The sequence below is a fragment of the Loxodonta africana genome, chromosome 2 (genome assembly GCF_030014295.1).
Source record: "Loxodonta africana isolate mLoxAfr1 chromosome 2, mLoxAfr1.hap2, whole genome shotgun sequence".
Classification (NCBI taxonomy): Eukaryota; Metazoa; Chordata; class Mammalia; order Proboscidea; family Elephantidae; genus Loxodonta; species Loxodonta africana.
In genome coordinates, this window is record NC_087343.1 from 143,887,006 (window position 1) to 143,914,861 (window position 27,856).

At 40.4% G+C, this 27,856-nt stretch overlaps 1 protein-coding gene across 3 annotated transcripts in view; it reads left to right on the forward strand.

Annotated features, from left to right (window-relative positions):
- FEM1C (fem-1 homolog C) overlaps nt 1–27,856 on the forward strand; it is a 105,048-nt gene extending 77,192 nt beyond the window's left edge. The window contains exons 5-6 of one of the 3 annotated variants that reach the window (XR_010319296.1): nt 1–752; nt 1,486–27,856. The gene's annotated coding sequence lies outside the window, so the exon portion shown is untranslated. The other 2 variants (XR_010319295.1, XM_064276161.1) reach the window with 2 other exon arrangements.

Genomic DNA, 27,856 nt, shown 5'->3' on the forward strand with positions numbered 1-27,856 from the left:
GTTCCATATAAACCTCAGCTTCTTTGATGCTGTATTTCCCTCAAGAGGATCAGGTAAGTGAATGGGAAAATGGAGGAAAAGCTGGTTGGACTTGAATGACTTACTCTCTGTAGACTATTATGAAGTAAATTAATGCTGCCAAGGTTAAACATCTACTTATCCTTAGACTTTTGGGTTTTATCCTTAGGCTATTCCTTCTCATCAATCAATTGAATTCTCCCATTTCTACAAATACCTACAATCTTATTCAGAATATATTAATAGAGTTCTAACCTATTCTCCACTTAAACTTTGACTTTATCTGACAGCCATTTTAACTGAATATTTCTCGGTACATAGTTTGGAAATCCATTTATGCATTGGGTCAAATGGAATGAAACAATGGTTGACCATTAAGATCTCATATTTAACTCACAGAAGAGGCAGAGACATTCATGAAAGAAAAAAAAAATTTTTTTTTCAGACATATCTTGAGAACATACTGAGCAAAAGAACACAATTAGACCCAGAGATTGTGAGGCTTCTGAACTGACTGAAAGATTTTGAAGCCCTTGGAGCTGATTCCATTCATGATTCGATGTCGAGCTTGCTAGCACTTCACTCTGAACTGGCCAACCACTGCAAGCATCAGCTTTCTCATCTGTGAAATAGGGTTATTTTCATCAATGTCAACTCTGTACCACCTCCAGGACTTATCAGGAGGAGTCATGAGCAAGAGCTGCGAAAATTAATATACGAAGTACCACTATCAGGTCCATCAATTTTTAGCAAAAAGGCCACGCAGCAGAAGTAATCAAATGCAATTATGGCAGAGAAGGGAGGGTGGAGAAAAAAGCCTATGCTATTTTTAATTACTGGGCCTTCAATTTGATTTCAATAATCATGATAAAATGTTGTACCCCATCTCTTACCTCCCCCTCTTTTTTCTCCTTTCCTTTTTTTCTTTCCCCTCTGTTTGTCTCTCCTTCTTTCTTCTTCCTTCCTTCCTCCCTTCCTTTCTCCCTCCCTCACTCCCTCCCTCCCCTTCCCTCTTTCCCTCCCCTCTCCCTCCCTCCCTTTCCTGCCTCCCTCCTCCACCCTCCCTTCCTTCTTCTGTCCCACTATTCTTTGCTCAATGAGGAATCTGAAGATGCAATTTAACAATATAGGCACATGGAAAAGTAAGATAGGTAAGCTAGAAGACAACCACTTTGCTTGCTTTTTTTTCTTTATTTTTATATTTCAGTGAGCTGATTTTTTAAATTGTGCTTTAGGTGAAAGTTTACGGAGCAAATTAGTTTCTCATTAAACAATTAATATATATATTGCTTTGTGACATTGGTTGCCAACACTGAGAGGTGTCAACACTCTCCCCTTCTCCATCTTGGATTCTCCATTTCCATTCGTCAAGCTTTCCTGCCCCTTGTCATCCTTGCTCTTGGGCTGGTGTGCCCATTTAGTCTCACATACGTGGTTGAGCTACATGTGTTATTGTTTGTTTTATAGGCCTGTCTAATCTTTGGCTGAAGGGTGAACCTCAGGAGTGACTTCAGTACTGAGTTAAAAGGATGTCCGGGGGCCTTGCTCTTGGGGTTTCTCTAGTCTCTGTCAGACCAGTAAGTCTGATCATTTTTTGGGAGTGTGTGTGCGTGAGTTTGAATGCTTGCTTTTTTTATTCTTTTCATTCAGAAATTCTTTAGACCATGTATAAAGTGTAAGCACTGTGAAAGATATTACAGAGTATGCAAAAAGATGAGCAAATATACCCATGCCTTTTAGGAGTTTACAGTCTAATGCGGAAAGGAAAAAATAACCATGATACTTGGGAGAGATTAGTTTGTGTCTTAGGAGAAGCCCAGAAAGCTGGCTATGAGACTTCAAGAGAGGGGACATGACTTGTGATGGGAGAAAGAAGAAATCCAGATGCCTCAAACGCAGTTGGTAGAATAGGTCCATGGAGTGATGAGTACGTAGCAGTTTAGTCATTTATAACCATCCAACAAGTGTTTGTATGTACCTCTGTGTCAGACATGTGCTTAGAACTAGTATATGATAATGAGCAAACACAATATAGTCCTAGTCTTAATGATGCTTCTAGCCTAGTTTGGAAGACAGACTTTATATGAATAAACATACATATTTAGATGTAATATGCAAATGGAAGTACAGGGAGCCACGAGATAGAATAACAGGGGGGGACATAATTTAGATTAGTGGGGAGGACATCAACAGAAGACTCTGAGGTCCTTGAGATTAACAGGAGTTGGTGTGAGGGAGAGTTCTCCAGGCAGCAGTGACAGCATGAGACAAGATCTTGGGGTAGTTTCCTGCTACTTCAAGAAAACAAAAGCAGGCCTTGGTAGCCTGAGCTTAGTAGGCAGGAGTGAGAGTGATAAGACAAATAGTTGGGGAGTTAGGCAGAGGCTAGTCATGTGGGCAAGTGATCTTTCACATCCTACCTCTTATGCCCCACCACAGTAGGGAATGATGACCACAAGGCCCATGTGAACAGAGGTAGCTCCCTCATGGCCTGGCATCAGAATGACCACCATTACAGGGTTTCCTATGGGGGGAAAAAATAGAAGCATTATTAAAAATTTCACTGATACCAGAAAATCTCTGAGAGAAGTGAAGTAGTGTTGCAAGGTGCAGGACACAGCACCTGGCATCCTTGGGGAAGGGGGAATGGACTATAGTTACTTGGGGACCTTCCTGTTGGATCCCTGGGTTTAAGTAGTGACAGTTCCTTTGAGAAATCAAGTATGTTTTCTGAGAAGTGCAATACATAAATGAACTGGCCTTTTAAATCCAAATCCTTTATTAAATTAGGGAACTGGGGAACTGGCATTTTCTTAGTGGTTATACGAGACATTGGGAGCTTCAGTGGAACTTTGTCCTAATGGATATTAGTTTGAGCTTCCTCTCCTGCGTATGAATTCTAAGTCTCTCATTAGAACTTAAGCCAAGGTTTCTTAACACCAATACACGCTAGAATCACTTGGGGGAGCTTGTGATAAAGAATGATGCTTGGGCATCAACCACAGAGATTCTGACTTAATTGTTGACTCGATGGCAATGGGGAATGGGGAATACAGGGTCCATAACTTTGAAAACTTCTCCAGGTGATTTTAAAATGCAACCAAGGTTGGGAACCTGGGGCTTTAGCCCTTTCTACAGGTGGGCTTTACCCATGACCAGACCTCTTCCTGAACAATTTTACTTTCTTGGACAATTGCTCTCAAAAACTATCCATTGGAATCACCCAAGGACTTTCAAATATAGATCCCTGACAGCCAGGTTTCTGACTCAGTAGTTCTGGGTGTGGCTGTGAAATCTGTATTGAAACAACTAGGTAAGAAATTTAAATGATCAACCACATCTGGCAGCTACTATTCTAGGAAACTCACTTTCAACAATTCAAATCAATTCACATCACCAACTGATTTTGTTAATCTTGTTTTTGTTAACTAGTTTTTGCTGTTCAGCATCCACTTCCCCTTTCCTCTAAATATGGCACCTTGATTTTCCTAGGGGTACCATACCTCTCTTCCTTTTAGGCCATGGAGTTCTGGAGGAGCTGACCCGTACTTGGTTATAGTGGTGGCCCATAACCCATTGTGGCCAGTCAATAGATTCCATCTTTCTTCAAATACTGAAATAAACTGGTTCAATACAACCCAAGCTTTGGATTTTTGCCAGATGATTTCAATCTCATTTTCTGAAATTGCTGACCTGGATGGGTATAAACCAGGATCTGCTGGTGGTCATCTCCGTGAGGCTGAATGCTGCCTGAGAAGGGAGTCAAGACAAGAAGAAATGGGCTGGAGAAGGGGAGAATGACCCATGTTCTCCAGATTCCCTGGCAACATCACATGAAACCCTGACTCGAGAAATGCAATGCCTAAAGTTAGATCACTACCAGAATTTTCTGTCTTACCAAACCCAAAACCCTGTTTCTGTTGAATCAGTTCCAACTCATAGAGACCTTATACGGCAGAGTAGAACTCCCCCATATGGTTTCCAAGGAGAGCCTGGTGGATTCAAACTGCCAGCCTTTTGGTTAGCCGCCATAGCTCTTAAACAGTACACCACCAGGGCTTCCTTTCTGTCATGTTTTGTTGTTAGGTGCTGTCGAGTCAGTTCTGACTCATAGCGACCCTATGTGCCACAGAACAAAACAGTACCTGGACCTGCGCCATGCTCACAATCATTGTTATGCTTGAGCCCATTGTTGCAGCCACTGTGCCAGTCCATCTTGTTGAGGGTCTTCCTCTTTTCCGCTGAACCTTTACTTTACCGAGCATGATGTCCTTTTCCAGGGAACGATCCATCCTGAGGATGTCCAAAGTATGTAAGATGCAGTCTTGCCATCCTTGCTTCTAAGGAGCATTTTGGCTGTACTTCTTCCAGGACAGATTTGTTCATTCTTTTGGCAGTCCATGGTATAGTCAACATTCTTTGCCACCACCACAATTCAAAGTCAACAATTCTTCTTCAGTCTTCCTTATCCAGTATTATTCAGTATTCATTATCCAGCTTTCTTATGCATATGATGCTATTGAAAATATCATGGCTTGGGTCAGGTGCACCTTAGTCTTCAAGGTGACGTCTTTGCTTTTCAGCACTTTAAAGAGGTCCTTTGCAGCAGATTTGCCCAATGCAATGCGATCCTTGACAACTTCAAGCATACATATAACACCTAGCTTATTTCCTGTCCAGAGGGATTACTTCATAAATCTTAGCTTTTTGTCACTACGGTTCCACAAGCTTCGTGACCTAGGATAAAAGACTTCCAGTCCCCAGGTTTCTTCAATTGTAATATGGGGGCTTGATCTAAATGGTGTTTAATATTCCATTTTGGCTTAATTTTCTAAGACAGCATTTATGGACATGCCACTTGGAAAAAAGGTTCTGTGATCAGAAAAGCTTGGGACTTGCTGGGATCAAAGTTAAGCAGGGACTTGTCCAAGGTCACCTAGCTGTGGCAAGTCTGTAGCCAAGCCTGCTGTGATTGGAAGTTCTATATTTTTTTAAGGGTTTGGTTTACACAAGTGCATGCATTTGTTAAAACTTAGCGCCTGTAGACTCAATATACGTGCATTTCATTGTATGAAATTTTTACATCTAAAGGAGATTTCTATAAACTAATACTGAGCTCTAGTTAATGATACACATACTGAAGTATTTAGGGGGAAGTGTATTGTCTGCAATTTGGTTTTGAAATGCACAAAAAGTAAGATGGAGTAATGGATGGATAGAGGGATGTATAGGTATGGGATGAAGAAAGTACAGTAAATGAGAGAATCTAGGTGGGGTTATATCCGCGTTCACTGGAAAGTTCTTTCAACTGTGCTGTATGTGTGAGATTTTTTATAATGTAGGAGAAGAACATCTGTAGCCAAGTCCAATTTCTGCCCAACAGCTTGGTCTCTGTCCAGCCTGGGACTCCTGCTTCCCCTGGGTCCCCAGGAGAAGACCCCATTGTATAAACAAGTGTCTGTTTTCTGTAGGACCTCTAAGATGAAACAGGCACAATATCTTATGCGGTGATTCCCTTCTTCACCCTTTTTTCATAACAAGTGAAGCGAAATTCCCTCTAGCTCCTTCCCCTCATTTTATCAAGAGCCAAAACCCTCTTTAAGCCCCAGTAAGCAGGTCTGAAATAACCCCCTTCTTTAACCATCGTCACCTCTCTTCCCAGCTCACCATTGGCTTCGGTGGCTCCCCCTCCTCCAACAGGCACTTTTTCTCCCCTGCCCCTCCCTCCCCAAGGTCTGTGTTCTGGGCTGAGTGAGCCAGGGAACCATCTGGGATTCCTCCTTTGCCTTCCCTTTCTCATTCTCATCTGAGGCAAGTCCAGGGGTTTGAACAGATTTCTCTGTTTGTAGTTTTATTCTGTTTAATGAATTAGTCAGGCACATCAAATCTGCTACCACTCTGCCTTAAGCTCTAATTTCAGTCCATTTTTGCGTAACAATAATTCCTGTCATTTGCATATCCTTTTCTTAATTCCAAGCACTTTCCAGACCATTCCATAACTTATCTGAATTTTCATAAGCTAGGTAGGCAGCTGTCATTCCTCTTTCACAGATGGAGAATATTGGAGGTATTGGAAACTAACATTTATTAAGTTCCTATTGTATGTACTCACTGTTCTTTGCGCTTCCATGGCATTGTCTCACATAAAACACACAACCTCCTTGTGAGATGCTTATTGTATTGGTCCCACTTTTACAAATGATGAAATGGAGAGAGACCCAGAGAGAATATTTTCCAAGGTCCAACAACCAGATAGCAACTGACACCAAAAGTGCAGCCACACAGAATGATAGGGATGTTAGCGAATCACTAGAGGTTCCAGCTGAGGATACTGAGGCCTAGAGAGTTCAAGTGAGCTATGTAGAAGAAAAACTAGAATTAGAACTCAGGTCTAAATTTTCTGACTCAGCCCAACTGGGAAAACGAGAACCTCCATATAGATTGAGACATATGGGGAAAGTTGGTGTGTTTCACGCCCACTGAGTATCTGCAAGCCACTGTAGGCTGGCATTGCAGTTTTCAGCTCTGGCATGAGCTGAGTGCTGTGTTGTCTTGAAAACTTAGCCACTCCCAGCCTGTGAAGCACTCAGGCAGCCCAGACATAACCAATGTTCCCTTACGCAGTCATTGTCTCACGTGCCAGGAGGTTTTGAAAGCAGAAGCAACATCAACAGTTGCAGTATAAACATTGAAACGAGAAGTGAATGGGGGAAAAAAAAAGCTGAATAGACCCAGGTCAGCTGAGCACCTGGGTCTGCTCATTAACTGCTCCCACCTGCCACATCCTGATTCATCTTGACTGGGTTTGAGGGTGAATGGGAATGCAAAGATCTGATTTCCTCACGGACCTGTTTTCCATCATCTCCATGCAAACAGCATAAGCTTGCCTATCAGATGTTGTTGTTGTTAGTTGCCGTCAAGTCAGCTCCCATTCATGGCAACCCCACGTACAACAGGATGAAACAGTGAGTCCACTGTTGTGGCTACTGTATATTTTGAGTGACTTCCAACATAGGGGACTCATCTTCCAGCACTATAATATTCTGTTGTGATCCATAGGGGTTTCATTGACTAATTTTCAGAAGTAGACTGCCAAGCCTTTCCTCCTAGTTTGTCTTCGTCTGGAAGCTCCACTGAAGCCTATCCATCATGAGTGACCCTACTGGTATTTGAGATATTGGTGGCATAGCTTCCAGCACCATAGCAACTCGCAAGCCATGACTGAAGGACGGTGGTGCTAATCAGATAGCCTTGGATATGGCCATTCACATCCAGCTGCTGAAGACAAAGCTTCTTACTTCTGAGCTGAGTTTTGCCTTGCCCTCTTAATAGATGGTAGCTAGGCCTGAGGTTTATTTGTACATTTTGTTGCTTGTAATCTGCTAAAATTGCTTAGTCCTGTAACATATGGGTCTCTTGTAATTGAAGGTGAACAGTACCAACTCTCTTGTGGACAGGTGACTCATATACCTGAAAGGCATGAAAGAAGGTGTAAAAATGGCGTGGTGTGGGCGTCCGACCACCTATAACATAACAGGAGGGAAGGAGAATCAAGATTAACAGCCCAAGGCTGATTCCTGAGGTAGAGGTCAGACATGCTTCTACCCTCCAAATTTTTCACTGATTATGACTCCCATGGCATTCTCTACTTCTCTGCTGGGTTCGATAGTTCATTGCAATGGCCACACAGAACTCACAGACCATACAGTTATAAGGTTTATTAGGGAAGTGTACTTGTTAGATGAGATCAAATTGGTTCCAAATCATAGCAACACTAGGTACAACAGTACAAAATACTGCCCGATCCTATGCCATCCTCACAGTCGTTGATGTGCTTGAGACCATTGTTGCAGCCACTGTGTCAATCCCTCTCACTGAGGGTATTCCTCTTTTTCACTGACTCTCTATTTTACCAAGCATGATGTCCTTCTCTAAGAACTGGTCCCTCCTGATAACATGTCCAAAGTATGTGAGACATAGTCTCGCCATTCTTACTTCTAAGGAGCATTCTGGTTGTACTTCTCCCAAGACAGGTTTGTTCATTCTTCTGGTAGTCCACGGTATATTCAATATTCTTCATCAACACCATAATTCAAAGGCATCAACTCTTCACTCTTTCTTATTCATTGTCAAGCTTTTGCATGCATATGAGGCGACTGAAAACACCATGGCTTGGGTCAGGCACTTGTGAGTCCTGAAAGTGACATCTTTCCTTTTAATACTTTAAAGAGGTTTTTTGTAGCAGATTTGCCCAATCCAATGCATCTTTTGATTTATTGACTGCTGCTTCCATGGGTGTTGATTGTGGATTGAAGTAAAATGACATCCTTGACAACTTCAATATTTTCTCCATTTATCATGATGTTGCTTATTGGTCCAGTTATGAGGATTTTTGTTTTCTTTATGCTGAGATGTAATCCATACCGAAGGCTGTGGTCTTTGATTTTCATCAGTGAAGTTTTTCACATCCTCTCACTTTCAGCAAGCAACGTTGTGTCATCTGCATCTTGCAGGTTGTTGTTGAGTCTTCCTCCAATCCTGATGTCATGTTCTTCTTCATATAGTCCAGCTTCTTGAATTATTTGCTCAGCATACACATTGAATAGGTGTGGTGAAAAGATACAACGCTGACACACACCTTTCTTGACTTTCAACCACACAGTATCCCCTTGTTCTATTTGAACAATTCCCTCTTGGTCTATGTACATGTTCCTCATGAGCACGATTAAGTGTTCTGGAATTCCCGTTCTTTGCAATGTTACCCATTATTTGTTATGATCCACACAGTTGAATGCCTTTGCATAGTCAACAAAACACAGGTAAGCATCGTTCTAGTATTCTTTGCTTTCAGCCATGATTAATCTGACATCAGCAATGATATCCTTTGTTCCACGTTCTCTTCTGAATCCAGTTTGAATTTCCGGCAGTTCCCTTTCAATATACTGCTACAACTGCTTTTGAATGACCTTCAGCAAAATTTTACTTGTGCGCGGTATTAATGATATTGTTTGATAATTTTCACATTTTCTTGGATCACATTTCTTTGGAATGGGTACAAATACAGATCTTTCCAGTCATTTGGCCAGGTAGCTGTCTTCCAAATTTCTTGGCACAGACAAATGAGCACTTCCAGTGCTGTATCCACCCGTTGAAACATCTCAATTGGTATTTCTTCAATTTCTGGAGACTTGTTTTTCACAAATGCCTTCAGTATAGCTTGGACCCCTTGCTTCAATACCATCAGTTCTTGATCATATGCCACCTCCTGAAATGGTTGAATGTCGACCAGTTCTTTTTGGTATAATGACTCTGTGTATTCCTTCCGTCTTCTTTCAATGCTTTCCTGCATCATTTAATATTTTCCCCATAGAATTCTTCACTATTGCAACTCAAGGCTTGAATTTTTTCTTCAATTCTTTCAGCTTGAGACTATTATTTCCTTTTGGTTTTCTATCTCCAGGTGTTTGTACATTTTGTTATAATACCTTATTTTTTCTTCTCCAGCCACCCTTTGAAATCTTCTGTTCAACTCTTTCACTTCATCGTTTCTTCCGTTAGCTTTAGCCACTCTACGTTCAAAAGCAACTTTCAGAGTCTTTTCTGGCATCCATTTTGGTCTTTTATTTCTTTCCTGTGTTTTTAATGATCTCTTCATGTATGATATCCTTGATGTCAACCCCCAACTCGTCTGGTCTTCAGTTATTAGTGTTAAATGTGTCAAATCTATTCTTGAGATGGTCTCTAAATTCAGGTGGGATATACTCAAGCTCATACTTTGGCTCTCATGGATTTATTCTAATTTTCTTCAGCTTCAACTTGAAGTTGCATATGAGCAATTGGTGGTCTGTTCCACAGTCAGCTGCTGGCCTTTTTGTGACTGATGATATTGAGCTTTTCCATTGCCTCGTTCCACAGCTGTAGTCAATTCGATTCCTGTGTAATCCATCTGGTGAGGTCCACATGAATACTAACCATTTATGTTGGTGAAAAATGTTATTTGCAGTGAAGAAGTCTTTGATCTTGCAAAATTCTATCATTTGATCTCTGGCATCGTTTTGATCACAAAGGTCGTATTTTCTGACTCCAGATCTTTCCTGTTTGTTTCCAACTTTCACATCCCAATTACTAGTAATTATCAATGCACCTTGATTGAATGTTCGATCAATTTAAGACTGTAGAAGTTGGTAAAAATCTTCAATTTCTTCATCTCTGGCCTTAGTGGTTGGTGCGTAAATTTGAATAATAGTCATATTAACTGGTCGTCCTTGTAGGCTTATGGATATTATCATATCACTGACAGCATTATACTTCAGGATAGATCTTGAAATGTTCTTTTTGATGATGCACACAATGCCATTCCTCCTTAATTTATCATTCCCAGCATAATAGGCCATATGATTGTCTGATTCAAAATGGGCAATATCAGTCCATTTCAGCTCACCAACGCCTAGGATATTGACATTTATGCATTCTACAGTTCTACTCTGTCCTATAGAGTTGCTATGGGTCAGAATCGACTCGACCGCAGTGGGTACTTCATTTTCGAAGACTTCCAATTTTCCTCAATTCATACTTCATACATTCTACCTGATTATTAATGGATGTTTGCAGCTGTTTCTTTTCATTTTGAGTCATGCCACATCAGCAAATGAAGGTCAAATGAAGTAGCAGGTTACAGTTCAGGTTCAGGAGCGCTCATATTACAGTTCTTTGTTCAGGACAGCCTCTTCTTAGGCGTGCCCGCAGGCAGGTCTCTCTCTGGCCCTTGGCCTGGCCTCTGCTCTACTTGGGCAAGTGTTACAAAGCTCTTTTAGCTCTGTCAATAAATACCCAGAGGCACCCCACTCTACCAGTAAGACTCAGAACAAAGACTCAGCTTTCTTGCTCTGTGGACCAGGAAGCCCACCATGCCTTCTCCAGCTAGTCTCCTGCCTCTGCTGCCACCGTTTCTGTGCTGCCACTTCTTACCATCTTCGTTTTACAGTTCTCTCTCTTGATTTTCTGGTTCCAGGAACTTCTCAGTGCAGGGATCCCAGGTTCAAAGGATGTGCTCCACTCCTAGCTCTTCTTTCTTCATGGTGGTGAGATCCTTTCCTCCTGCCACTGGGATGGCTCATTTTAATCCTAGCAGGGTGGCAAAACTGACCAATCCCTTCGTTAGGGTTTTGTATGCCTTATTTGCATAGGCCTACACATTCATTGTGTATGAGTCACAAAGAGGAAGGCCAATTAAGTAATTCATTGCACCACACAAGGGGATCCAACTTAATATGTGGGTATTTATCAGGCTGTCCACTTCACAGGCCCTTTTGTCTGTTTTGCCTAGTGAGGCTGCCAAATACAACAGTTTCATATTGCAGTTGTTTCTTCCTGGTTGGAGCAAAAGCAACTTTGAGTGTTTACTTCTAATATTTTTCCAAATTTTGGCTTGGTAAACTTTCACTATCTTATTGGCTCTTTGAAGCTTTTAAGAAAACGAAGCAAAATATATATATATATCTACTCCTCACCAACTATCTTGTTATTCTACATTTTGCATTTACAACAGTAGTAAAAAACTACTATCTGACTATTTTGTGCATTAATGATGTAAATCTGGGAGTAACAAATGCTGAGATTTTACACAGTCTCTCATGTCATTTGCTTGGCGAAGGTATTCAGCAGCAGCATGAGGAGGGCAGGTCAGAGCAGCCCTTCTTGGCAGATGCAGCCTTGTAGGGAAAAAGAGGAGAGAGGTGGTTCTCCACTATTTCCATGTAGCTGAATGGGGGATGGAGCACAGTGGAATGGTGTCTAAGAGGTGTTGATGCTGGTGGTCAATGGCCAAGGATGCTTGAGCACCACCAGGCCCAGGATGACGAAGGCGAGGGTCCCACCTGCACTCAGAGCCACCTTCTTACAATCAAGGCTGGTGCTGCCCTTGCTGGTACCCATGCCTCTCTTGGAATACTTGCTGGTCCTGGCCATGAGGAACACAACTGTGTTCTGCAGTTTGGGCAACTGGCTCAAGGTGCGCAGGACACTGTGGGGTATCATGGTGGGGCCTTGGGACAGCTGGCTGGAGGTGTGTAGCTCAGCATTGTTAGCCCAGTTGTGGGCCTCTCCAGAGTGGAATGCCACCTTGTGGTGTGGCTTAATGACCTGCTTGAACTCAGGCTGTGGTGTAGTGATGGTCTCTGCCTTTTAACGCCATTGTCACATGAGGCTGATTTTTACAGGTCTTTAGAACCTAACCATGTCAATAAGTGGGGAGCGTGTGTGTGTGTGTGTGTGTGTGTGTGTGTATCTGTTATCTAGTGTTGCTATAACAGAAATAACACAACTGGATAGCTTTAACAAACAGAAATTTATTCTTTCACAGTCTAGTGGACTATGAGTCCAAATTCAGGGCGTCAGCTCTAGGGGAAGGCTTTCTCTCCCTGTCTGCTCTGGAGGAAGGCCTTGTCATCAATCTTCCCCTAGTAGAAGAGTTTCTCAGCATAGGGACCCTGGGTCCAAAGGATGCACACTCTTGCTCTTCTTTCTTGGTGGTATGAGGTCCCCCAATTCTCTGCTCACTTCCCTTTCCTTTTGTCTCTTGTAAGACAAAAGGTGATGCAGGCCACACCCTGGGGAAACTCTGTTTACATTGGATCATGGATGTGACCTGAGCAAGGGTGTTACATCCCACCCTAATCCCTTTAACATAATCTGATCTGCCTTATTAACCACAGGCAGAGATTGCGATTTACAACACATAGGAAAATTACACCAGTCACAAAATAGAGGACAATCACACAATACTGGGAATCATGGCCTAACCAAGTTGACAGATATTTTGGGGGGACACAATTCAATCCATGACTATATATATACATATATGTATAATATCATATATTTATTATATTATACAGCTGTTTTAGTTGACATCAACAGAGCGTTTGTCGTAAGACAATTGTTAAATCTTGCAGTTGCTTTTTAAAAGAGGAAACAGAGGTGGTATTTCAGACTTCTTACCCTTCTGAAATAGTTTTTTTTTCCCTCAGTGCAAGTTTACACATCAAGTCAGTCTCTCATACGAAACCTTATATAAAAACCTTATATACACCTTGCTATTTTTTATATACTCCTTGTTGCTCTCCCCCTAATGAGACAGCACATTCCTTCCCTCCACCCTGTGTTTCTGTGTTCATTCAGCCAGCTTCTGACCCCCTCAGTCTTCACATCTCCCCTCTGGAGAGGAGCTGCCCAGATAGTCTCATGTGTGTACTTTATCCAAGAAGCCCACTCTTCATCAGTATCATTTTTTGTCTTGTAGTCCAGTCCAATCCTTGTCTGGAGAGTTGGCTTCGAGAATGTTTCCTGTCTTGAGTTAACAGAAGGTCTGGGGACCATGACCTCCGGGATTCTCTGGTCTCAGTCAGACCATTAAGTCAGGCCTTTTTTCTAGAATTTGGGGTCTGCATCCCACTGCTCTCCTGCTCCATCAGAGATTCTCTGTTGTGTTCCCTGTTAGGGCAGTCATCAGTTGTAGCCAGGCACCATCTAGTTCTTCTGGTCTCAGGTGGATGTAGTCTTTGATTTATATGGCCCATTCTGACTCTTGGGCTCATACTTACTTTGCGTTTTTGGTGTTCTTCATTCTCCTTTGTTCCAGGTGGGTTGAGACCAATTGATGCATCTTAGATGGCCGCTTGCTAGCATTTAAGACCCCAGATGCCACTCTCCAAAATGGGATGCAGAATGTTTTCTTAATAGATTTTATTATGCCAATTGACATAGATGTCCCCTGAAACCATGGTCCCCAAACCCCGGCCCCCGCTACTCTGGCCTTTGAAGTGTTCGGTTTATTCAGGGAACTTCTTTTCTTTTGGTATAGTCCAGTTGTGCTGACTTCTCCTGTATTGTGTGTGTGTCCATCCCTTCACCTAAATTAGTTCTTCTCTACTATCTAGTGAGTCCCCCTCTCCCTCCCTCTCTCCCTCCCCCTTCTTGTAACCATCAAAGAATATGTTCTTCTCTGTTTACACTATTTCTTGAGTTCTTATAATAGTGGTCTCATACGATATTTGTCCTTTTGCATCTGACTAATTTCACTCATGCTTCCAAATTTTTTTTATTTTATCCATTCTGTGGAATCATACTTTGACAAGGTTTTGAAGCCTAGGTTGAAACTAATTTTCCTTCAAATATTTGAAGGTACTCTCTTAATTATCTCTAATATTAATTGTAGCTGTTGAATTATTCAATTCTTCTCATTGCCTGATTCTTTGTAAATGACTCCCCCTACACCACCACTTTGGGCACTGTTAAGATCTTCTATTTTTCCCAGGAATTCTGAAATCTTACAATTATTTCATTGGATCCTTTTATGAACACTTTCAATCTAGAGATTTTTGCTTTACATAGTGTTGGGAAATTTTCTTGCCATATTACCTCATGCCTTCCTCCTCCTATTTTCTCTTTTCTTTCTCCAGAAATCATTTTGGTTAGATGTTGGCCTTCTTGAAGTCATCCTCTATGTTACTTATCTTTTCTTTCCTATTTTTTTTAATGCTATGTCTTTTTGTGTGTGTGTGTGTGCTAGTTCTTGGAAGGTTTCCTTAACTTTATTCTCCAACCTTTCTATTGAATGTTCCATTTTGATTAAGTTTTTATTTCCAAGAGTTATCTCTCGTTCTTTGATTTACCCTTGTTTCTGACATTTATTTCTGAGTATAAGGATATAATATCTTCATTTATTTGCCTAAAGATTATTTAAATTTTTTTTCCATATTTCTTTGTATTAGTTGTTTCCTCTAGATTATTTTCTTCTTTTTTGTCCTTGTGTTGGTCTTCTTCATGCTAGAGGTTTTTCTCAGCCATTTGTGGTGCTTTGGCTCTCTGTTCATATTTAAGAGTGAGCCTCTAAACAAGGAGGACCTGTGTTGGGGCGTGGCATAGTGGTTAAGACCTATGGCTGCTAACCAAAAGATCAGCAGTTCGAATCCAACAGGTGCTCCTTGGAAAGTATACGTGCAGTTCTAGTCTGTCCTATAGGGTTTTTATGAGTCAGAATCAACTTGGCAGCAATGGGCTTTTTTTTTTTTTTTTTGTATTGGGGGCAGCACTTGTTGACTTGTGGACTTCTTTTAGGATTGACTGAGCAGGGAGTCAGTATGTGGAAGCTTTCTCTCTAAGACCATTTAGTTTCCCAAAAAGAATTTTCTGAAATTCTTGTGTGTGTGTGTGTGTGTGTTTAACCATCACCACTCTTGCAAAAAATTTTCATCACTTCAAACAGAAACCCTGTACCCATTAAGCAATAATTCCCCATTCTTCCCTTCCCTCAGCCCCTGGCAACACTTAATCTCTTGTCTGTCTCTATGCATTTGCCTCTTCTAGATAGTTCATACAAGTGGGATCATATAATATTTGTTCTTTCTATATAGTTTATTTCACTTAACAAAGTTTTCAAGGTTCATCCATGTTGTAGCATTATCAGAACTTCATTTCTCTTTATGGCTGAATAATATGCCCTTGCATGTATATTAGCTCTAGTGGTACAGTGGTTAAGAGCTTGGCTGCTACCAAAGGGTCAGAAGTTGAAATCCACCAGCTGCTCCTCAAAAACCCTATGTGGCAGTTCTATTCTGTCCTATAGGGCCGCTATAAGCCAGTATTGACTTTGCTGCAACAAGTTTGTTTTTTAGCATGTGTATACCACATTCTGTTTATCAATTCATCTGTTAATGGACGTTTGGGTTGTTTCCACTTTTTGGCTATTGAGAACAGTTCTGCAAAGCACACTGGTGTATATGAGTCTGTTTGTGTCACTGTTTTCAATTCTTTTGGATATATACCCAGGAGGGGAACTGCTGTGTCATATTCGAATCCACCAGGCGCTCCTTGGAAACTCCATGGGGCAGTTCTACTCTGTCAGATAGGGTTGCTATGAGTTGGAATCAGCTTGATGGCAATGGGTTTATAATAATTCTATATTTAACTTTTTTGAGGGTCCACATTGGCTGCCCCATTTTACATTCCCACCAGTGATCAATTAGGGGTCCAATTTCTCTACATCTCACTGACACTTTTGTTGTTGTTGTTGTTGTTTAATAATAGCCATTGTTATGGATTGAAATGTGTCCCCCCAAAATGTGTGTCAATTTGCCTAGGCCTTGATTCCTAGTGTTGTGTGATTGTCCACCATTTTGTCATCTGATGTGATTTTCTTTTGTGTTGTAAATCCTCTGTCTATGATGTTAGTGTGATGAGATTTATGGCAGTTATATTGATGAGGCAAGGCTCAATCTACAAGATTAGGTTGTGTCTTAAGTTAATCTCTTTTGAATATAAAAGAGAGAATCAAGTAGAGAGACATGAAGACCTCATACCACCAAGAAAGCAGAACCAGGAACAGAGTGTGTCCTTTGGACCCATGGTTCCCGCTTGGAGAAGCTCCTAGACCAAGGGAAGATTGATGACAAGGCCCTTCCCCCAGAACTGACAGAGAGAGAAAGCCTTCCCCTGGTGCTGACACCCTGAATTGACCCTGAATCTACTAGACTGTGAGAGAATAAATTTCTCTTTGTTAAAGCCATCCATTTGTAGTATTTCTGTTATAGCAGTACTAGAAACTAAGACAGGTAATGATGCTAAACACCTTTTCATGTACTTATTGGTTATTTGTATATCTCCTTTGGAGAAATGTCTATTCAAGTCCTTCGCCCATTTTTTAATTGGGTTGTTTGTCTTCTGATTTTTTTTTTTTTTAACATGCCTGGTTCTCTGCATACTGGGGAAAGATGACTGTAAGGCCCTTCTATTTTCTCTGCAGATTCCCATGTACCTTCCCTTTGCTGGAAACCCTGGTGGTGTAGTGGTTAAGTGCTACCACTGCTAACCTAAGCAGTTCGAATCCACCAGGCTCTCCTTGGAGACTCTATGGGACAGTTCTACTCTGTCCTATAGGGTCACTATGAGTCAGAATCAACTCGATGGCAACGGGTTTGGTTTTTTGGTGTTTTTTTTTCCCCCCTCTGCTACCTCCATTCTTTGAGTTTAAGCTTTCCAATTCAAATAATACAGAAAAAAAGCTTTTAGTTTATAGCCTGGGAAATTAGTAGCCTGACTGTGTGAGATGAAGCAAAAGGTATAAGAGACTGGTTGGCTACTCCATAAACAAACTTTCAACAACCCACTATTTTTAACTCCCCGTCTCATATCAGCCATTCACTGTATCTGCTATGTCCAAATTCTGATCATCTCAGGTTTTCTGTTGGTAACCCTCTCCATGTGATCGAGATAAACACTTTCTCCTCCCTGCTAAATCACTCACCTCTGCTCTGTATGGTCCTGTCTTCCAAAATTGTGTTGAAATCTCTTATCTGTTTTCATTTTCTTCTTTATTCTCTTAATTTTTTATGGGTTTCCACCTGTGTGTGTGTGTGTTTTCGTTTACTATCCATTTAGTGTCATTTCAAACTGGAGAGATTTAAAAAACTACCATCTTAAAACATCCCCAGGTTAATTTTAGATAACTCATCTACTAAAAACAATTCTTTTGTGGTTTTATTTGGAGTGCTTTGGATTTATTAGTGAATTTAAGAAGAATTTTCAATTATCTAACTGGGTTTTTTTCTACTCAAGAACATGGCAAATCTCTCAATTTATTTTGATCATAATTAACTTATAAATTAAAAAAAAATTTTTCTTCATAACTCTCTTCATGTGAGGTTTACTGCTAAAAATATTCATCTAAAGAAATGAATAGGATAAGGGACACAATTGAAAAACAAATCTGTAAGCTTGAAGAATGAGCTAAGGAATTGTCCCAGAACACAGTGTTATGGATTGAATTGTGTCCCTCAAAAATATGTGTTGTAAATCCTAACTTCTGTGCCTGTAGTTATAATCCCAAATTGTTATGGATTGAATTGTGTCCCTCAAAAATATGTGTTGTAAAATCCTAACTTCTGTGCCTGTAGTTATAATCCCATTTGGGAATGGGTTGTCTTTGTTGTGTTAATGAGAGAGGATTAGTGTAGGATGTGTCTTAAATCGATCTCTCTTTTTTTTGGATTATGCTATTTCTGTTTTTTTAATTTTTTTAATTTTTATTGTGCTTTGAGCGAAAGTTTACAAATCAAGTCAGTCTCATATACAAAAATTTATATACACTTTGCTATATACTCCTAGTTGCTCTCCCCCTAATGAGACAGCACACCACTTCTCTCTACCCTGTATTCCCATGTCCATTCAACCAGCTTCTGTCCCCCTCTGCCTTCTCATCTACCCTCCAGACAGGAGCTTCCCACATAGTCTCATGTGTCTACTTGATCCAAGGAGCTTACTCCTCACCAGTATCATTTTCTATTTTATAGTCCAGTCCAATCCCTATCTGAAGATTTGGCTTTGGGAATGGTTCCAGTCTTGGGTTAACAGAAGATCTGGGGACCATGACCTCTGGGGTCCTTCTAGTCTCAGTCAGACCATTAAGTCTGGTCTTTTTATGAGAATTTGAGCTCTGCAACCCACTGCTGTCCTGCTCCATCAGGGATTCTCTGTTGTGTTCCCTGTCAGGGCAATCATCGGTTGTAGCTGGGCATCATCTAGTTATTCTGGTCTCAGGCTGAAGTGGTCTCTGGTTTATGTGGCCCTTTCTGTCTCTTGGACTCATAATTACCTTGTGCCTTTGGTATTCTTCATTCTCCTTTGCTCCAGGTGATTGAGACCAATTGATGCATTTTAGATGGCCGCTTGCTAGCATTTAAGACTCTAGATGCCACTCACCAAAGTGGAATATAAAATGTTTTCTCAATAGATTTTATTATGCCAATTGACCTAGATGTCCCCTGAAACCATGGTCCCCAAACCCCTGGCCCTTCTACTCTGGCCTTTGAAGTGTTCAGTTTATTCAGGAAACTGGTTTTGGTTTATTCCAGCTGTGCTGACCTCTCCTGTATTGTATGTTGTTTTTCCCTTCACCTAAAATAGTTCTTGTCTACTATGTAATTAATGAATGCCCTTCTCCCCTCCTCCCTCCCCACTCTCGTAACCTTCAAAGAATATTTTCTTCTCTGTTTAAACTATTTCTTGAGTTCTTATAATAGTGGTCTCATACAATGTTCGTCCTTTTGCAGCTGGCTAATTTCACTCAGCATAATGCCTTCCAGATTCCCCCATGTTATGAAATGTTTCAGATTCATCACTGTTCTTTATCGATGCACAGTATTCCATTGTGTGAATATACCATAATTTATCCATTCATCCATTGATGCGCACCTTGATTGCTTCCATCTTTTTGCTTTTGTAAACAGTGCTGCAATGAACATGGGTGTGCATATATTTGTTTGTGTAAAGGCTCTTATTTCTCTAGGATATATTCCAAGGAGTGGGATTGCTGGATCATATGATAGTTCTATTTCTAGCTTTTTAAGGAAGCGCCAAGTCCATTTCCAAAGTGGTTGTACCATTTGACATTCCCACCAGCAGTATAGAAGTTTTCCAATCTCTCCACAGCCTCTCCGACATTTATTATTTTGTGTTTTTTGGATTAATGCCAGCCTTGTTGGAGTGAGATGGAATCTCATAGTATCTTTGATTTGCATTTCTCTAATGGCTAATGATCATGAGCATTTCCTCATGCATCTGTTAGCTACCTGAATGTCTTCTTTAGTGAAGTGCCGCTCATATCCTTTACCCAGTTTTTAATTGGGTTATTTGTCTTTTTGTTTTGGGTTTTTGCAGGATCCTGTGGATTTTAGCAATCAGACACTGATTGGAAATGTCATAGCTAAAATCTTTTTCCCAATCTGTAGGTAGTCTTTTTACTCTTTTGGAGAAGTCTTTGGATGAACATAGGTGTTTGGTTTTTAGGAGGTCCCAGTTATCTAATTTCTCTTCTTGTGTTTGTGCATTGTTAGTAATGTTTTGTATACTATTTATGCCTTGTATTATGAATCCCAGCATTGTCCCTACTTTTTCTTCCATGATCTTTATCATTTTAGATTTTATATTTAGGTCTTTGATCCATCTTGAGTTAGTTTTTGTGCATGGTGTGAGGTATAGGTCTTTTTTCATTTTTCTGCAGATGGATATCCAGTTATGGCAGCACCATTTGTTAAAGAGACTATCTTTTTCCCATTAAATCAATCTTTTTTGAGAAACAAAAGAGATTAAAGAAGCAAGTAAGAGAAGCAGAGATGGGGAAAGAGAGATGCCAAGCCACATGAAGATCACCCAGGAGTGGAAGCTAAAAGAGATAAGGACCTTCTTCTATAACTGACAGAGAAAGAAAGCCTTCCCTTAGAGCCAGCACCCTTAATTTGGACTTCTAGCCTCCTAGAGTGTGAGAAAACAAATTTCTGTTTGTTAAAGCCACCCATTTGTGGTACTTTTGTTATAGCAGCACTAGATAACTAAGACAGAATATGGTACTAACAGAATGGCATGGTGCTCTAACAGATATCTAAAATGTGGAAGTAGTTTTGGAGCTGGGTAATGGGTAGAGGTTGGAAGAGTTTTAAGGTGCCTAATAGTAATTTTCTTTTAATAGTAAAGCCAAGGAATCTTGGTGGTGCACTGGTTAAGTGCTTGGCTGCCAACCAAAAAGTCAGCTGCTCGAACCCACCAGCCACTCCAAGAAAGAAAGATGTGGCAGTCTGCTTCCATAAAGATTATAGCCTTGGAAACCCTCTGGGGTAGTTTTATGTCCTATAGGGTTGCTATGGGTCGTAATGAGTTTAGAGCAATGAGGAATGGGATAATAGAAAGCCTAGATTACCTTGAAGAAACTGTTGGTAGAATTATGGATATCAAAGACAGGTCTGATGAGGCCTCACAAGGAAGTGAGAGCTATAGAGAGTCTCTATTGTCCTATAGATTATATATTGCGCCAGCAACAGAATGTCGTTAGAAATGCAGACTATAAATGTGCTTCTGGTGAGACTTTAAAGGAAAATGATGAACATGTGATTGGACAGTGGAAGAAGGGAAATGATTTTTATGCAGTGGCAAAGAACTTGTCTGAATTATGTTCAAATGTTTGGTAGAAGGTAGAACTTATAAGCGATTAGCTTGTATATTTAGCTGAGGAGATTTCTAAGCAAGATCTTAAAGGGCTGCATGATTTCTCCTTGCTGCTTATACTAAGATGTGAGAGGAAAAAGATGGACTTAAAAATGAACTGTGCAAAATGAACGTGAAACTTAAAGATTTGGAAAATTTTGTTGTACAAACTAAGGACATGTGTCCTAGAATTTTCAACAAGGGCATGGCTACACAATCTTTTGTTAAAGGGATTAAGCCTGTGACTGATGAGTCTAACCAGCTACGACAGCAGAAAATCCACCAGTTTAGACTAAAGGGGACAGAGAAAGAATGAAGGGAGAAAAGGCTGTCTGCCTCTTGGAATTCTATAGGCAGGAAACAGGCCAAAGGAGCTACATCTGTTGTCATTCCTGGAGCAGCTTGGAGATATCTTTAGGGGAATAGAGATGCCAAGCCATGCGAAGGCTGCCCAGGAGCAGAAGCTCAAAGAGACAAAGACCCTCCTCCAGAGCCAACAGAGAAAGTCTTCACCTAGAGCCAGCACCCTGAACTCAGACTTCTTACCTCCTAAACTGTAAGAACATAAATTTCTGTTTATTCAAACCATCCACTTTTGACATTTCTTTTATAGCAGCAGTAGATAACCAAGACAACGGTGCAAAGGACAAAGACATAAAGTATGAGAAAAGCTAAGGGACTTGGCAAGCAGATCCAGAAATTCCAACATCCTTCTCTTAAGTGTTCCAAGAGAGAACAGAGTGAATAATAGGAAGAAACCATCAAAGAAATTAAAGAATAAAATTTCCTAAAGTTGCAAAATGAAAAAAACAAAAAAATAAAACCCTCCTCCATACTGAGGTGAAATTTCAAAATTAAAGAGAAAATTCTCAAGGATTCAATTGAAGAACTTTCTTCACTTCTCATGATAGACAGACTGGAATCACTGACTGCAAATACTTGTCTCTGGAGCAAGCATTGTGTGTCACCAGTAACAAGAGGCCCTGTGGAAGTCTTGTCAAGACTGTGTTACTATGTTTGAGTTGTTGTTGGCAACCATTGAGGACCACCAATTAACAGCAGATTGCACAGGACCTACTTCTCTTCCGGGCAGTTTTGATGCCTCCAGAGTTCCCAGCCACTCATCCAACATCCAACTCACTCCATTTGGAGAACCACCCTCTCTCCTCACACTTCCATTGGCTTTGAACACCACCCCCCCCAAAAAAAGAACCCTTTGGAAGAGAAGGCGGGGCTTAGACACTTAGAATTCAAAATCCCTGCTCCGCTGGAATAGAGAAAGAACACCCTTCGCATAAAAGGAAAGTCCAAAGCAATGCCTGAGGCTGCTGAAGTTTTGGGACACTTAGGTCCCAACCTCACATTTTCTTTCTTTTTCCTCAAATGTCCAAGAAGAAAATGTGTTCAGTGCAAAATCCTCATTTTTGAAGTGCTCTGTCCTGAATTGTGCGTAGTGAGATGTGGACTAATAAAGTGGTGTACCTACTAGAAAAATATGTATACCCATATACGTGCACATACATATTTTTGCTTAGGAAGGATACCTTGAAACCACCTAAAAGGCAAGCTTTATTCCTCATTTTACAGAGGAACAAATGGGTTACAAACAGCAGCTTGATAAGTGTGAATGGACAGTTCCACTTGTCAGTAAGGCTGACAGGGGTAGGGGAGTTTTCATGCCAATTATATGTATGAGACACCTAATCTGTTCTAGCACAAACTGCTGAAACCCTTCCTTTTCAGACGCCTCTGAGTTACAGCCTGTCAACTGCAGGTTTAGGCCCCCACAAAGCATGAGCATCAGAGTCCTGGATTAGGCATCATGATTGTATGCTCTAGGTGTATTCCGTTTATTCATTCAATTGCTCAATTACTGTGAAATGAAGCCCACCTCTACACCAGGTCTATTGCCTGGTGCTTAGAAGAGAAAGATGAAATAGGCTTGCCTATAATGGGCTCACATTCCTGCTCGTTACCTACTGCCCTGGTAGGTTCTTGTAAGTCATTTAAGCTCCCTACTTCTTCAGTTCATCTTTAAATGGAAATAATGCTAGATTTGCCTATCTGACTCACAAGTCCTTTGTGTAAAACTAGTCACATAATATATATGAAAGTAGCTATGGGAAAACCCATAGGACATAATTATTTTTTCTATATGACGTTTCTGTCCTAATTAACTTGAATTTCTAAATAAATGTTGAATTCAAATAATGCTTTCATCTTCTACCAGAATGAGCTTCTTCTTGACTTGTGGTTGTTGTATACCCCTTCTTTCTCATCTCTTGCTATCTCTTTTCCACGGTGTTCTGCAGGGAGTGTGCAAATCACTTCTGCTGTGGATATGCGAGTCCCATCTGTCCTTAAAATGCTAAGGAGAGATGCAATGCTGCTGGCTGGGTGGATCCTCACTGAGCACTCCTGACTGGTGACATCCACCACCTTTAACCTTCCTATGGGAAGTCCCAGTTGCTATATTAGGGATTCTCAAGAGCTGGAGGCTGATTTTCCATTGATGGCATTCTGATTTCTACCCAGTGGATGGCTCTATTGTGAAAGGGGTTTCACTAGGTAATCTGGCCAGATTGCCTATTTTAAATCAAAATAGTGATATTAACACTTCAGTGTTCTAAGAATTTTACATATATTAACTTATTTAATCCTCATAACAAACTTGTATTATCCCATGCCATGGAGGGAAAAAAAAATGAGACTCAGAGAGCTCAATAAACGTACTCAAGGTCATATAGCTGGCGAGTAGTAGAGCCAGGATTTGATCCCAGGCCATCTGTCCCCACAGTCTAGTTTGTTAACCACATTACTACCCTGTCTCTTAAATTTTCTATGCTTAACTAGTTAACAGTCAAGAAAATCTCCCAGCATTTAAAGTACCTAATAGGTGGAGACCAAGATAGCAGTTTAGTCAGACATACCATGCTGTCCCCCAACAAAAAAGACCCGAGAAACCAAGTGAAACAGATACAGATGACAATCCCGGAACTCTGAACATCAAAAGGAAGGATGAAGAATTAGATCAAACACCAACTGGAAGGAAAAACTCAACAAAAACTGTGAACAAGGAGAGTTACATACTGGAGGTATCCTAACAGCTGGCTTGGCACAGAGTGGCCATTTTGAGACAAAGTGAGGAGTGACCCTAGGTGAGGAGCACAGGAAGGCAACTTCACATAATTCTGAATAGGAGTCAGAGAAATTGTGTAGACAAACCTGGAGAGAAGCAAGGTGAGCAGGACATGAACCAGATCTAAGATGGGAAAATACAGGAAGGTAGATGAGAGCTCCAGGAATCCTGGTGACCATATAGCAGGAGGGGAGCCAGGAACCAGACAGGAACACTCACCAGTGGTGGTCCCTGACCATTAGGGTGGGTGGTGCACAGAGAATAAAAGATCCAAAGAGTATCAGCAGGAGGTCCCCAACCAGGCCAGACTCCGAGCAGTGCCCCCTTGCATTGGTTGGCACTAGGTCCCAGTTGCTGACTGCAGCCTACGGGGAGAGCCCTGACACCTGTACACAGTGACCAGGGGAACATGTTCCCCTTCCCCCTGCCCTTCTGGTGACCAGTGGCATGAGCCCCCTGCCCCTGCCGCCTTGCCCACCCAGGGATCATGGTACAAACTTCCCTTTCCCCCTAGCCCTGCCCCACTTGTGAATGGTGACATGCACCCACCCCAGCTGCCATCACCCCCCTGCTGCCCACCCAACTGGCAAGCTGCAATACCCACTCCTGAGCTGCCAGATGCACAACCAGTGGCAGCACATTCCCACCCTGCCCTCTGCCTGCTGCCATCCTACCCACCCAGTGATAGGTGGTGAGTGATCCTTTGCTACTAGACTGGCAACCATCCAAGCACACCCACTCCACCTCCCCTGATATATCAAAACAAAACAAAAAAAAAAAAATCAGGACAAAACAAACAAACATACAATCAATCAATAAATATATAAATGAATAAAATAACACTTTAGTGCTTTGGAGACAGCAAGAAATAACAAATCATATGAAGAAACAGGATAAGATGGCTCAGATAAATGAGCAAAATATAGGAAAAGAAAACCTTCCTGAAGAAGTGATAATACCTGAGAAGAAATTCAAAAGACTTATATTTACGATACTCAAATAGAACCTCAAAGGAAGACACAGAAAAAACTCTAGAAGAATTTAGGAAAACAATACCAGAACAAAACGACAGACCTCAATAGACAGTGAGGAACCATACAAAAACAACAGCTAGAAATTCAGAAGATTAACAATAAAATATCAGAAATCAACAGCACAATGGAAGGACATAGCAGTAGAATGGAATCAATGGAAGAAAGAATCAGTGAAATAGAGGAATAAACCCTTGATACTAATTTGTTTGAAGATCAATCAGAAAAAAGAGTGAAGAAAAATGAAGAACACATAAGAGTTATGTGGGATGCCATCAAGAAGAATAATTTACACATAATATGAATTCCAGAAGAAGAGAGAAAAAAATACATTGAGAATTTTTTAAGGTATATTGTCAGAAAACTTCCCAAATACCATGAAAGACGAGAAGGTTTCCATCCAAGAAGCCCAACGAACCCCATACAGGATAGACCCCAGAAGAAATTCACCGAAACATATAATCAAACTTGACAAAACCAAAGACAAACAAAGAATCCCGAAAGCAGCTCATGAAAAAGGAAATATCTTTTACAAAGGGACACCAATAAGACTAAGCACCAATTTCTCATCAGAAACCATGCAGGCGAGAAGGCAATGGAATGACATACATAAAGCCCTGAAAGAAAAGAATTGCCAACCAAGAATCATATATCCAGAAAAATTGTCTTTCAGATAAGTAGCAATTAAGGAATTTGTAAAAAAAACAGACCAGTTTTACAAGAAATATTAAAGGGAATCCTTCCGAGAGAGAACCAACAAAATCAGACAAAAACCTGAGACAAAAACACATGACAGAATCATTGAGATACCAACCAGATAAAGATTTCACAAAATTAAAACAAAGCTACAAAACTGACTATAGGAAACCAGAGGTGTTAAGCTGTAAATGAAGACAGCTTCAAAACAAAAATGGGGTATAAAAGGTGTAGTTACAGAACTTCTACATGGAGAGGAAGTCAAGTTGCTTCCAAGATATAACCAGAAAGTTATATATTTAAGAGGATGAAGGTAAATTTCAGGGTAACCACAAAGAAAATTAATAAATCTACTCGCCAAAATAAAGAAGAAAATGAAAAAGACTCAGTAAACACAAAAACAACAGCAACAACCGATAGGAACAGAAAACCCATATACAAAAGGAACTCAGCACAGTTCCTCTTCCAAGAAAAGTAAAAGGAACAAAAAAGCCATTAACATCACAAAGAAAAGTATAACAAATGACAGCAATGAATTTATACATATTGTTGATCACACTGTATGTAAATGAATTAAATGCACCAGTCAAGAGACAGAGTGGCAGAATGTATTAAAAAAAAAAAAAAATGACTCATCAATATGTTGCCTCAAGAGACCCAAAGAAATAAATAAGTTAAAAATCAAAAGATGGAAAAATATATCAAGGAAACGGTAACTCAAAGAGAGCAGGAGAGGCAATAATTTTGGATAAGTTAAAATCCATTATAAAGACAAAGAAGGGCACTATATAATGATCAAAGGGTCAATTCACCAAGAGGACATAACCATAATAAATATTTATGGAGCGAATGACTGAGCTCCAAAATATATAAAACAAACTAACAGAATCAAAAAGAGAAATAGATAGCTCTACAATAATAGAAGACTTTAACACACCACTTTCAACAATGGACAGAACGACTAGAAAGAAATTTAATAAAGATACAACAAAAAGACCCATTGCCATTGAGTCGATTCCGACTCATAGCGACCTTATAAAGATACGGAACATCTAAATAGCACAGTCAGCCAACTTGACCTCATAGACATATACAGAATCCACTACCCAACATTAGCACAGTACAGATTCTTCTCCAGTGCACGTGGATCATTCTTCAAAATAGACCAAATTCTAGGCCACAAAGTAAGCACCAATAATTTTTTTAAAAATCAACATAATACAAAGCATTTTTCTCTGACCATAACACTAGAAATCAATAACAGAAAGAGCAAGGAAACAAAACAAAACAAAACATGGAAACTGAATAACACATTTCTTAAAAAATAATTGGGTCATAGGAGAAATTAAAAATGAAATTTAAAAATTCTTAGAATCAAACATACCAAAACCTCTGGGACACAGCAAAAGCAAGCCTCAGAGGAAAGTTTACAGCAATAAATGCACACATCAAAAAAGAAGAAAGGCCCCAAATCAATAGCTTAACCTGACAACTTGAACAATTGGAAAAGGAACAGCAAAAGAAGTTCACAGTCTCCAGAAGAAAGGAAATAATAAAGATCAGAGCAAAAATGAGTGAAATGGAAAAACAGTAGAATCAACAAGACTAGAAACTGGTTCTTTGAGGGGATCAATAAACTTGACAAACCACTGATCAAACTGACAAAGAAAAAAAAGAGATGGAAATAACCAAAGTGGAAGAAATGAAATGAGCAACGTTATAACAGAACCAACTGAGATAAAGAGGATCATAACAGAATATTATGGAAAATTGTGCTCCAACAAATTTGAAAACCTAGAAGAAATAAATTTCTGGAAACACATTACCTATTTAAGCTAACACAAATAGAGGTAGAAAATCTAAACGGACCCATAACAAAAGAAGAAACTAAAGATGTCTTAAAAAAAAAAAAAACAAAACTCCTAACAACAACAAAAAGCCC